The sequence below is a fragment of the Ascaphus truei genome, chromosome 22 (assembly GCF_040206685.1).
Source record: "Ascaphus truei isolate aAscTru1 chromosome 22, aAscTru1.hap1, whole genome shotgun sequence".
Classification (NCBI taxonomy): Eukaryota; Metazoa; Chordata; class Amphibia; order Anura; family Ascaphidae; genus Ascaphus; species Ascaphus truei.
This window is the reverse complement of record NC_134504.1, coordinates 10,468,150-10,481,885: the sequence shown is the minus strand read 5'-3', so window position 1 is coordinate 10,481,885 and position 13,736 is coordinate 10,468,150. Positions and strand designations below refer to the sequence as shown.

The 13,736-nt window shown below is 49.6% G+C and overlaps 1 protein-coding gene across 6 annotated transcripts in view; it reads left to right on the top strand.

Annotated features, from left to right (window-relative positions):
* The window catches only part of TEX2 (testis expressed 2), a 77,396-nt gene that overhangs the window by 15,394 nt on the left and 48,266 nt on the right, over positions 1 to 13,736 (top strand). The window contains exon 1 of one of the 6 annotated variants that reach the window (XM_075579942.1): positions 2,831 to 3,056. The exons of 4 other annotated variants lie outside the window; for them this stretch is intronic. The gene's annotated coding sequence lies outside the window, so the exon portion shown is untranslated. Of the gene's footprint in view, positions 1 to 2,830; positions 3,057 to 4,633; positions 4,732 to 13,736 lie in introns of those variants that run through there. One more of the 6 variants, XM_075579945.1, reaches the window with a different exon arrangement.

The window sequence follows — 13,736 nt, the reverse complement described above, 5'->3', positions numbered from 1 at the left end:
AATCGGGTTTTCATGTCGCTTTTGCTTCTGTTTTCGATGACCTTGCACAACCTGACTCTACCTCTTCTGCCTTGGGGCGAGGCGGAAAGATTAGCGCTGAGAAAAGCCTGATAATGGCCTGCGAAGAGCAGGTATCCAGTTTCTTGTTGATGTAAGACAGTGGTTAACCCCTTTGTCCTTTGGAACAGGGGAGATGGCGCTGCCATTATGTATTGGTGAGGTTCCCCGTTTCTGCTTCCAGCAGAAATCTAAGCTACGCCACTTAAAAAAAAAAAATAGCTTTTGAAATCCCCTTCGCAACGGCCGGTTTCCCGGACTCTCGAAGCGCGTTTTTGCCGAATCTGGCTGCCGTTTACCTGTTTATAGCAGGCTGAGGATTTCCATAGAAATCACAAGTAAAGAGCAAGATCACCATATAAATCAGAGATCAAACACAAGAATAAAAAATACCATCACTCATCTTCTGGGAATTTAGACATATGAAGGGGGAAAAAAACTTGTGGAACAATCGTTTTCTCTCTGTCTCTCTCTGTCTCTCTCTCTCTCTCTCTCTCTCTCTCTCTCTCTCTCTCTCTCTCTCTCTCTCTCTCTCTCTCTCTCTCTCTCTGTCTGTCTGTCTGTCTGTCTGTCCATCTGTGTCTCTCTCTCTCTCTCTGTGTCTGTCTCTCTCTCTCTCTCTCTCTCTCTCTCTCTCTCTCTCTCTCTCTCTCTCTGGTGTCTGTCTCTCCCTCTCTGTGTGTCTGTCTCTCCCTCTCTATGTGTCTGTCTCTCCCTCTCTGTGTGTCTGTGTCTCCCTCTCTCTCTCTCTCTCTCTCTCTCTCTCTCTCTCTCTCTCTCTCTCTCTCTCTCTCTCTCTCTCTGTCTGTCTGTCTCTCTCTCTGTGTCTGTCTCTCTCTGTCTGTCTCTGTCTGTCTGTCTCTCTCTCTCTCTCTCTCTCTCTCTCTCTCTCTCTCTCTCTCTCTCTCTCTCTCTCTCTCTCTGTGTCTGTCTCTCTCTCTCTGTGTCTGTCTCTCTCTCTCTGTGTCTGTCTCTCTCTCTGTGTCTGTCTCTCTGTCTGTCTGTCTGTCTCTCTGTCTCTCTCTCTCTGTGTCTGTCTCTCTGTCTGTCTGTTTGTCTGTCTGTCTCTCTGTCTCTCTCTCTCTGTGTCTGTCTCTCTGTCTGTCTGTCTGTCTTTTTTCTCTTTCCTCGTTTGTCTTTTTCTGTCTCTCATTTTTGTTTCTCTGTCTCTCACTTTTTGCTCTCTCTCTTCTCCTTTCCTTCTCCCTCTCCTCCCTCTCTCTCATATTATCACCGTGCCACTTGTCTCTCCCCACCGGTTGCCAAGATAGAATACGAGGGTCCATAATTCATGAACTAGCTCTCATAAGGAGCGGTGTTAAGTTATAATGCAGGAGTGCTCAACTCCAGTCCCCAAGCCCGCCTCGCCCCTCCAACAGGTCAGGTTTTCAGGATATCCCTGCTTCAGCACAGGTGGCTCAATCAGTTCCTGCTTCAGCACAGGTGGCTCAATCAGAGGGGGGGCCTTGAGGACCGGGGTTTAGCAGCCCCTGCTGTAAGCCACCTTATGGTCCATTCAAAGAAATGGGCTGGAAGGGGGTGCCTTCCGGTGTAACCACTGCTTAGTAAATCTGTCCCTAAATTCTGCTGATCTCCAGCCGGATAACCTTCCCCGTAATCCTGTCTCACGGCCCAACCCTGTTCTGGAGGAACAGCCGGCGCAGGTTCTTGGCCCAGGTGATGAGCGAGCATTGCAGCCTGTGCCAGGGCACCCTTTGTAATGTGGACAGAACCCGGTCCGACCTGCTCCGCCAGCGCCTTTGCCAGCTGAGCCGCAGAGGAACCAGGGGAACGGCTCCGACTCCTCCTTTATAAGGACGCGGGTGGCTGCGGGGCGGGGGGGGGGGACGGACCCTATAGTGCGGCCCCGCTCTGCCCCACTCGAGCAGGACAGAGGCTGCATTTCTGCGCGGTCGGTCGCACAATAAATTTTCGGGGCTTCCGTTAATGACCGCGGCAGAACCGCGCGGCCAGAAATCAATTAGCGCAGGACGCCATCCTGCCTGATTAGTTTGGGGCATGGGGCATCTTGCTAGGTTAACCCCTTCGCTTCCACATTGTGCCCCTGTCGGTGAAAAATGGATGGAAAAACTCCCTTTTTATCTCTAATTTCCCTGCCTGGAGAATTCTGACCTCCCCCCTCGCCCCCCACCCAATCTTTTATTTACTTTTTTGTAATGTGTTTTTTTTTCATTGCAGATATTGACATTTTAATTGATTTTTTTGATGTTCTAAATATACTTGGTAGAGAAATGTGTTGCATGGAATGGGACAGTCTGACTGAGCTCTCTGTCTACATCCATCTTCAGCGGCCTAATTGTCTGTCTAATCCAGGGGTGGCCAACATCAGCCCTCAAGGGCCACCAACAGGTCAGGTTTTAAGGATATCCCTGCTTCAGCACAGGTGGCTCAATCAGTGGCTCAGCCGTCGGTGGCCCTTGAGGACTGGAGTTGGCCACCCCTGTAGCTGATGTTGTGATCCAGTGCTATTTTGACTGAGCCATTAATTGAGCCACCTGTGCTGAAGCAGGGATATCCTAAAACCTGACCTGTTGGTGTCTCTTGATGGCTGGAGATGGCCACCGCTGGTCTAATCTATCCATCTATTTGAACAATGTCTCCACAAATCTTAATATATAAAATTGAAAGGTTGGTACTAGCTGCGGTCCTCAGCCTCTGGCCAATCAGATTGGTGGCTATATGACATCACCCAACAGATTGGTGGCTCTATGACATCACCCAACTGTGTGTCTGTGTGTCTCTCTCTCTCTCATCACACTCACCCTCACGTGCGCCGCCCTGCACCGGCTCCCGGACGGAGGGGAAGCGCGGCTCTCCTGCCCCAGCCGCCGGCGCTCACTTCCCTCCCTCCCCGGCGGGTGGGCAGGCAGCCTCCGGAAGGACCCCCTTCCTCCTGCAGCTGCCTCCAGTAAGATGGCGGCGCCGAGTGGGCGGGCAGCCTCCGGAAGGACCCCCTTCCTCCAAGCAGGCTGCCCCCGGTAAGATGGCGGCGCACAGCGGACAGGCGGGGGGTAGTATTCAGTCAGGAGAGGGGGGAGTCAGGGACCGGGGGGGGAGTCAGTCAGGAGAGATTGGGGGGAGGGAGTCAGGAGAGATTGGGGGGAGGGAGTCAGGAGAGATTGGGGGGAGGGAGTCAGGAGAGATTGGGGGGAGGGAGTCAGGAGAGATTGGGGGGAGGGAGTCAGGAGAGAGGGGGGGGGAGTCGGGAGAGAGGGAGTCAGGAGAGAGGGGGGGGGGAGAGAGGGAGTCAGGAGAGAGGGGGGGGAGAGAGGGAGTCAGGAGAGAGGGGGGGGGAGAGAGGGAGTCAGGAGAGAGGGTGGGGAGAGAGGGAGCCAGGAGAGAGGGGGGGGGAGGGAGTCAGGAGAGAAGGGGTGAAGCCTGAACAGCTGTGAAGAGGGGGGGAAGGGAGTTGAGAGGGAGAATGGGGGAGCCAGAACATTACATCACGGGCAACGCCGGGTATATCAGCTAGTAGTAAATAACAACAATGCAAAGTATTTTTTTGGAAATAACAACTTTTAGGGGTAACAAAAATGCAATGGCTAATTTTCAGTCTCGCTATGAAAAATAAATAAACGCCACACCGTCCAAAAGGAATATGATCAAATATGGTGTGTAGAGATATTTTTTGCATTAAAGTTATGTTTTAATGTTTAGTTTCGGGTGCGAAGCTGCCAAACTGTTCTATGTTATCTATATTAAAGGCGCAATCTGAGCAGGCGTTTTTTTTTTTTTTTTTTTTTTTTTAAATTAATATTATTTTTTTAACATTAGGATTGAAGCAGGGGGTCTCTGGAGCTAAACCCGATTCATTTCAGCTGCGGGGGACCCCGGCATCCTTGCCTCTGAAGGGGGTGTGCCGGTATCTCTGCCAAATTTGAAAGCTCCCTTGTGGGCCAATAAGAAGCTGCGCTTGATGACGTCACGGTTTCCTATTGGCCCGCAGGACGCGGGAGATTTGAAACGTCGCCATTACATGAACCCACAGCTAGCCGTGCGGAGCAGCTTACCAGCATGGAACCCCTTTACAAATTCTCTGTTTCTTCCGAAGACACCTTAGGCCGCGCTTATAGCGCCGGCGACGGTGACGTCAGGCTGCGGTCGCAGGAAAAATCAAATTGAGGTGACTTCCAAGCCGTCGCGCCGCGCTTACTATAAGCACACGCGACGGCGGCAATGCATTTGCTTTAACGCGAGACGTCGCTGTCGCCGGCACTATAAGCGCATTTTAAGGGTCCTTACAGGGGATTGGCTATGAGGTATCTTCCAGTGTCGGAAGGGGTTTTATGGATTAGCATCGTCAGTAAATATGGCGAAAGGGAGCCGTTTTTTGGCTGTACGGTAAAATACAGAAGCCTACTGCGATTCAGATCTTGGACTCCAAACCCCCCCTCCCATTGGAATGCGGCGTGGGCTGCGCTGCGTTCGAGTTGACCCGAGTTTAATCCGCGATCCAGCCAGATTACCGCGTTACCCAAAGACTAATCCATCTGGCCTGTGGAATCTTTTTTTTTTTTTCCATCAGATTAAAGATGAACGGATTCTTTTCTTCCAGGGGAACAGCAGGGCTGGGTCAGTCTTCTCGAAAATAATTCTGCCCCTTACACTATTCCCTTTATTCTGCTCAGGTGAGCCAACGTGATGGGGACACAGGTCAGTGAGGGGTACATTTCTATGGCTTTTAACCTTCCGGGAAATCGTAAGGTTGAATCCGAATTCCCACAACAATATGGCAATGCCTGTTTAAGGAGCACGTTTTGGATCTTAATTAACCAGCTCGATTTGGGCTTTTTACCACTAAACGTAATAGCCACACCTCATCACCATTTCCTTGTCGAAGGCTATTTTGGCATGGTAGAAATGTTTTGTGTCGGACTTGCCACCCCGGTGGGGGCTGCATGTGAGGCCCTAAATGGCACTGTGCTGTGCCACAAGAAGCCGTGGTAAATATGTGCTTCTATGTCAATATTATAATTTAGTTTATTTAGGTAATGAGCTCTATTTACTTAAAGCAGGATACGTCCTGTGTGCGCTCATGCCTTTTTCCCTGTGGAAAAATATTGTCATATGCTTTTGGCTGAGGAGATGTGTTTCTTGTGCCCTCTCTGGACTCCAAGCTTCCATTGCTTTGTTGGACATCGTTCCAATGGTTTCCACTTCTGTGACCCAGGAGATGGCTTCAATCCTCACGTGGGCACCATCCAGCCTTCAGCTGCCAGTTGGACAGCCCGGATAGAATACATAGTCAACAGTTGATGTAACTATGGAACAACTTCACGGGGCAAACTCGACACCATGAATCCCAAGTGGGTATGTGGTCAAACAACCTGAGGAGCAAACCCATATCACTTTGTATCTCTTTACAATAAGTGTATCACGATGTCTGTAGTTCACCCCATTGTCATGTCTTGCAGTGGTTGAGCTGCAGACGAGCATTCTGGGTAATGGCAGGCAAATGGACACCCAGTAGGTGTGTCCTTGAGCTTCCTGTACATTTTTGGACCTGGGTTCTCTAAAGCTTGCTGCATTACACACCTTGTGCAGCTAAACCTGGGACATGTCCGACTCCACACGGGATACAGAAACAGTAGCAACTTTATTTCATATAGCGCTTGTCTCCTAATGGGACTCAGAGCTTCACAATTGCAGTACAGTACGCAGCACTTAGGAATGTTACAGACACAGTCGCTAGCCAGATGAGCTTACAATCTATGTGTTTGAGACAGGGAGATGAAGTGGCTTGCCCCAGGGTCAAAAGGGGAGGACACCGAGATTTGAACAAGGTCCCCCTGCTTCACACTCCGTGTCGCTGTTTACAGTCGTCGTATGGCGGCGGGGCGGTCACTTGAAGCCTAAACTGCACGGAGCCAAAGTTAGTGGTTCAACTCGGAATGGAACTCGAAAGCGTTTGCATTTAATACCAACACCTTACCGCAGCAGTCCCACCTGTTCACAATTTTTTTGGTTTAATTATTACGTTTACCTGAACTAAGGGTCCCCCGGAGCTGATCTGCGGTGCCTCTGGCGCCCGAGCGATGAAGGTGCGCCATCACTGGCAGATGACCCCCACGGCTTCCCGTGTGTGACTTTTGCTGCTATGTTTGTAGTTGTGTTAAAAGAAACTACAAATAATATTATTTCCTTTTTACTGAGAATCGAGGAGTCCTCTGAGGTTAGGGAGGAGGACCATGGAGGAGTCACCCCATGGAGGCGATTCCCCCCCCCCATCCCCATTTCCGGTAATGGTGCTTTAACTGTTCGGTGACTGACATGGTAGTGGCTTTTCGGGATTCTACTTTTCAGTGTCAACTGGAAAAGACCGGAAGAACACCGCCGCCCCATCACCTGACACTTCTAATTACCGCCGATACCAAACGGAAATGAATAGATTGCTGGTGAGCGGCGCTCATTGGAGCTGAATTGGACTGTGATCTTACCAAAACAAATAACCGCGGAAAGTTGGGTGATCACCGAACACTTTCGGTCATGTCTAGGTTTTAGATTGCAACTGCGGTTATTATCAGAACAAAGGATTTCTTCTGTCTGTTCCCAATATGTAGGGTCTTGTTGGGACCATGTGACACTCTTGCACTGAAAGGGTTAACCTTATGAAATATGCTATTTTAATATATACTTTTAGCTCTTCTGCCTAGATTCGCCAAGCTCCGTTATATCGGGACCCAAGAACGGGACGTTGCATAAATCGGGAAGGGCCCTCGTTTTCCCCGCAGTTAACGCCTCGTTCGTTAATGTAATTATAGGCAGGAAGTCACGGCCATAATTGGGCCTCATTAGTATAGGGTTGGCGTCACCCTATTTTAGGAGATCGCTGCGTTGTCTTTTAACTAATATGACGGTATTGGGCGTTGCTCCCTATCCAGGCCCTAAAATAGAGCATTTGGAGGAGAGACTATTGACATATTTTTATTTATAAAAATATTTTACCAGGAAGTAATACATTGAGAGTTACCTCTCGTTTTCAAGTATGGTGAGATATCAATGAACATACCTGGGGAAAATAGGTATTTTTAATATATTTGACATATTGACGTCTGCATATTTCTCGGGTGTGATCCGATATCTCGCCACATTGAGCATAGGCTAATCCAGTGATGTCACATGACCCGGCGGCTTCATTTGACGCCGGGAACAGAGGTAAGGTTGGGGGCACGAGCAGGGGTGGGCGCAGCTGCAAAAGTTTGCGCACCCCTGGCGTTCATTTACTTGCGTGTACGTCGGTGGGTACCGCTCAAAAAGCGGTCGTCTTTCTCCTCGCCAGCACGTGCCTTCATTCAGGGGTTGGCTGGCAGTAACGCCGAACTTACTTGGGGCGGAAATAACGCAACGTTTTCCCCCCAGCATTAACTGCAACGGCATTTCGGGAATACGGGATGAATATTATTTAGGCCAGGAGGGACCAACTTCAGCACAGGTGGCTCAAATCGGCGGTTGTCAACGACTGAGCCACCTGTGCCTAAGCAGGAATATCCGGGAAAACCTGACCTGTTGGTGGCCCTTGAGGACTGGAGTTGGCCCAGCCCCGATGTAGGCTGCAATGAACTCCTTTGCATGTCATTTAGAATAACGGGCGTTACAAATGACGCCGTGCCGAGAATGGGCGGTATCCGCAACGTCACGTGAATATGGCGTTATGATCGTTGGCCGATTAACGTCCCGTTAAACAGCTTGGTAAACATGGGCCTCTAACGAGCCAGCAGTGTGAAGGCGCCGAGCGCAGAGATGCTGCGAGCGAGAGTATTCCCGGCCCATCCAAACACCCAAGTATCGGTTTCAAGTCATTTGTTCAGGATCCAAGGCTCATCGGATTTATTTTCCACTTGTTTGAGCATTACTTTTAAATGAAGTACATCTGTAATTAACAAGGGGCTCACGTGCCGGCTTTCAGAAGCGCGGGTATGAAAGGCGTCGGATTACGCGGACGCAGGATATCCTTTCACTTTCTGCATAAATAATAGGGCCTGGCGATGAGTTCTGGTCATTGGCAGCAGTTAGCGTTGTAACGCCAGACCCTCTCTTTTTGTTCCCACGGGAGTCTGGCGTCTTTGCGTCTGGAATAACCGGCTGCGCGACGCATTTTGTAAGAAATTGCGCCTCTCTGTTTTATTTGTTATGCTAAATAATAAAATATCCCAAAACTACGGTATATCCTGCAGTGCAAGTGATTAAAAGTACATAACCCACCCCCCCCCAAAAAAAGAGTGGAGGGGGGGTGCACCGAGCATGCGTATTTTAAATTAAACTTCTTTTTGTTTTGTCGCAGAAATTGTATTTGTGATGGTGTCGGTTTTTAATTTAAAATCAAAACACAATTTCAGTGACAAAACGCAAAGAAGCTCGACAAACACAAAGTAGCTGTTTTAGCTATTTGCACTTCTATATTGAAACTAACTGTGAATTCCTTGTGTGTGTGTGCTTGCTTCTGCGCGCGTGTCCCCTTGCGTCTGCGAATGGGCGCCGTGCGCCGGAGGCCACCCACGTCACTTAAGTTACTTTACTTCCGTCACCATGAAGGTAATTTGTGCAAGCGCAATTTTTGTAGGTGCCAGCAAAGAAGTTTCACTTCAAAATAGTGTCCACACCACACCACACAGACATATGCGCGCACACACACACACACACACACACACACACACACACACACACACACACACACACACACACACACACACACACACACACACACAGAGACAGAGACAGAGACATGTGCGCACACACACACTACACACACACACACACACACACACACACACAGACATGCATGCGCACACACACACCACACACACACACCACACACACACACCACACACACACACACACACACACACACTCACACTCACACTCACACACACAGAGACATGTGTGCGCACACACACCACACACCACACACCACACACACACACACACACACACACACACACACACACACACACACACACACACACACTCACACTCACACTCACACTCACACTCACACTCACACACACAGAGACATGTGTGCGCACACACACACCACACACACACACACACTCACACACACAGACATGCGTGCGCACACACACACCACACACACACACACACACACACACACACATACACACACAGACATGCGTGCGCGCACACACACACAGACATGCGTGTGCGCACACACACATACACACACAGACATGCGTGCGCGCGCGCACACACACACACACACACACACACACATACATACACACACAGACATGCGTGCGCGCACACACACACACTCGCACAATGTCTGGATTGAACCCATATTGCAAAGGTCTGTTCAGAAGCAGAAATAAGTTACATTTTTCGAGCGGCCCTCGCTCTGCCCCTCTCCCCCCCGATTATATTCTCCCGTAAATCTGTTTCGGTTAAGCTTCCGAGAAATAGGGTGAATATATAACCTGGTACCAGTTCATTCCAAACCTCCAGTTGTGCCGATTGGCTAATAAAGTGCTATGTTGCAACGCCGGTTTTGAAAAGACTGCGCTGTTGGTTTAACTGCGACAGAAAATGATTAATTTGAGTTGTATTTTGTGTCTCGGGAAAAACCGGATTCCCAGCAAATACTCGGACGGTGGTTTCTTGCTGTTAGACTTGAAAGTCGAGGGAAACAAATTCTCTGGATGCCTTTACATGGGAACTGTTGTGGCTCCTGTCTAATTATATGCAAAGTGCTAGGGGCCATCTGGGTATACTGTGGGTGCCAGAAAGTGAAAGCACTTATCTCCACAATAACTTCACAACCAGCGTGCCACTGGATTTCCGGTCATGTGATTTGCGACCGCCTGCCGGCTGACCTCTCCATCGGAACGGTCTGTTCGATGAGCCCCTAGGAAACTAGCATCTCCCCACCGCGTTCTAGGTACGTCATAAAGCTCTGTAAAGGCTTCGTAGACCAACACGAGTTCTTCATAGTCGAAACGCGAAACGCGTACGTAGCTTCCCAAACCTCACAGGTCTCTTCTTCACGTGCGTACACCTGTGAGGTTTGGAAAAGCTCTGCACACGTTCATTTCAACTCCGAAAAAACGCTAAGAGGAATGACCACCTGCAAGTAACCTGCCCTTCTGCAGGAACCCAATTCGGCTTCTAGAACCGTGATCGACATATTTCTACCACAATGACCAATCCTGCTCTGTGATATTCATACACATTTTATTCTTTTTCGGCTTTGTCCATAGTATAACCCGTCTTAGATTTTGCGCTCTCAGGCGTCCCGGCGTCGCGCTTGTGGAGCGCCGCTCTCCCTGTAGCCCACTATGCACTGCTACATCGCTGTCCCAGTGATTTGTTTCGGCGCGAGCTACGTAGCTGCTCTATGGACGAAGCCCGATGCCGGAGGAATTCACCCTGTCGTGGTTCCATCGTTTGCCCATTTTTATTCCCACCATAGAAAACATTTAGCAGAAACAAGAGGTCGATGCCCAAGTCCAGTTGTCTTGACGGCCTTCTTTTGTCATGTTCTACGTCTACGAACTCCTGCAAAACCCGAAAGGGGTCACCAGGAAACCCGGAAGTCAGTTGTTGGGGGGACGCTGCCGTCGATGCAGCTGTAACGTGATGCGACCGCATCGGAGAGTTGCGTTGGAATTGAGTTCTTGCCGAAGCTACCGTGCAATGTAATTATCGGCCCTGGAGACGCCGTCCCTAGGCAGCGTTGCACCGAGTTCACCAGATTGGCGTTCGGGTGGGGAGTTCGTGTCCCGCTGTACAGCTGGTGGCAAAAGCCTCACGTAATGATTTTCCTTTTAATTATATAGTAAGGGGGAGCGGTTAACCCCTTTGCTTCCAGAGGAGCATTTGTTGTTTTTATTTTTTTATTTTTACATTGAGTTGGGGGGGTCCCTCTGCAGGGACACTGCAGGCTTTTGGGGGTGTATTTATCGTGGCAATTTTGGAGGAAAGCAAAAGCTTGCACCTCGGGCAGAGTCAGTAGGAGGAGTTGGGGGAGTTACATGGTGCACAGATTATAATGAGATGTATCACATTCTGCGTCTCTCTGCCCCAGCGTATGATTTGAGGGGTGTCAGTAGGAGGAGTTGGGGAGAGTTACATGGTGCACAGATTATGAGATGTATCACACTCTGCGTCTCTGCCTCAGCGTGAGATTTGAGGGGTGTCAGTAGGAGGAGTTGGGGGGAGTTACATGGTGCACAGATTATAATGAGATGTATCACATTCTGTGTCTCTGCCCCAGCGTGTGATTTGAGGGGTGTCAGTAGGAGGAGTTGGGGAGAGTTACATGGGGCACAGATTATAATGAGATGTATCACATTCTGCGTCACTGCCCCAGCGTGTGATTTGAGGGGTGTCAGTAGGAGGAGTTGGGGAGAGTTACATGGGGCACAGATTATAATGAGATGTATCACATTCTGCGTCTCTGCCCCAGCGTGTGATTTGAGGGGTGTCAGTAGGAGGAGTTGGGGGGAGTTACACGGTGCACAGATTATAATGAGATGTATCACATTCTGTCTCTCTGCCCCAGCGTGTGATTTGAGGGGTGTCAGTAGGAGGAGTTGGGGAGAGTTACATGGTGCACAGATTATAATGAGATGTATCACACTCCGCGTCTCTGCCTCAGCGTGTGATTTGAGGGGTGTCAGTAGGAGGAGTTGGGGAGAGTTACATGGGGCACAGATTATAATGAGATGTATCACATTCTGCGTCTCTGCCCCAGCGTGTGATTTGAGGGGTGTCAGTAGGAGGAGTTGGGGGGAGTTACATGGTGCACAGATTATGAGATGTATCACATTCTGCATCTCTCTGCCCCAGCGTGTGATTTGAGGGGTGTCAGTAGGAGGAGTTGGGGAGAGTTACATGGTGCACAGATTATAATGAGATGTATCACATTCTGCGTCTCTGCCCCATTCTATTTCCCTTTTACTTGCTCCCCCAAAATCCTCCATATCTGAAGTGGGTGTAACTCTTACACACGGCATAAGAAACGGTTCTTGTATACGCCCCCCAGTGTGCCTGAACAGACTTTCCTCTGCGTTAGTACAGGACACCTATGACTTTTCTAACAATTTTTAAATACCTCCAGATATAATCCTTGGTAAAATATTTGTGTAGTGTTACTCCGGTTTGTCTGTGAATGTAGAGATGAACACATTGGGGAAGTTGCAGAGAGCACTGTGATTTGTGATCCGCTGGATCATCCTGTCTCCGTGTGAGTACAAACAGCTGACTGAATCTTGTGACTGGCTTTCTCCGCCTCACTTTGCCACATTGTTTACAAGTGAAAGTTAATCTGAAACTGTTTGGGATGGAAAACCCATTAATAAGAGATTACTTGGGAGAGGAAAAAAAAAAAGCTTGTGATCTCGCCCTCCTTCCCTCTCGCCCTCCTTCCCTCTCGCCCTCCTTCCCGCTCGCCCTCCTTCCCTCTCGCCCTCCTTCCCGCTCGCCCTCCTTCCCTCTCGCCCTCCTTCCCGCTCGCCCTCCTTCCCTCTCGCCCTCCTTTCCCTCTCGCCCTCCTTTCCCTCTCGCCCTCCTTTCCCTCTCGCCCTCCTTCCCTCTCGCCCTCCTTCCCTCTCGCCCTCCTTCCCTCTCGCCCTCCTTCCCTCTCGCCCTCCTTCCCGCTCTCCCTCCTTCCCTCTCGCCCTCCTTCCCCCTCGCCCTCCTGCGCGCCCTGGAAGATCACTGGGGAAGCCTTCACCCAGCAGTGGATGGACGACGTGTGTGTGTGATTTTAATTCATCTCCCGTTCATTCCACGCGATCATGCGCAGCTCGCTCCTATTCCCCCATGTGGTTCGCACCCTTTTAAACGTTACCCGTAAAGGATTAGGGCCCACATGGGCCAAGTCTTAGGGCAGCTTTTGGCACGTTCGGATGGCTTGGCACCGCTTGGCAGACATGGCCCGAAATGGTCTTTAAGTATTCACAAAATAGGATATAGTGCGCCCCCTCCCTGCCAGAGAGGCCATTGCTTTGCTAACCCCTTCGGGGCACATTGGGCCCTTTCAGAATCTTCATTGTTTTGATGGGTTTAAACCAGGGGCGGCTAACTCCCAGTCCTCATGGTGCCACCAACAGGTCAGGTTTTCCAGATATCCCAGCTTCAGCACAGGTGGCTTAATAGGTGGCTCAGTCAATCAGTACCTGTGCTGAAGCAGGGATATCCTGAAAACCTGTTCTGCTGGTGGCCCTTGAGGACTGGGAGTCGACCAGCGCTGGTTTCAAGGAGCAATCCACGCAATATTCTACACGTTTTAAAATAAAATAGAATGAAGGCTGGAGTGAAACGGAAAGGCGGCCATTTAAGGAACCCTGGGACGCAGGATCTGCGCTGATCGATCGCGGGAGAACGTATCGATCGGCAGCTAAGGTAATTAGAACTCACAGGAGGCTTTAAACCATTGAAAATGGCATTAAGAGCTGAATAATAAAAATAAAAAAATACAGCGAGATTATCTAATATCACAGAACTTTATTTTTTTTAAAAACATAAGATTTCACGTTTTTTGCTTTTTTTTAATATAAGACCTCCCACAAATTAGCCGACGAGAGTGGAAAATGCCGCAATGTAAGTGATAAAGGAGCAGCGTTTGTAGAACGACATTAAATAGAATTAAGAGTCATTTTTGCGTTCCCTGTAATGAGAATTGTGTCCCTTCTGCTTCCTGA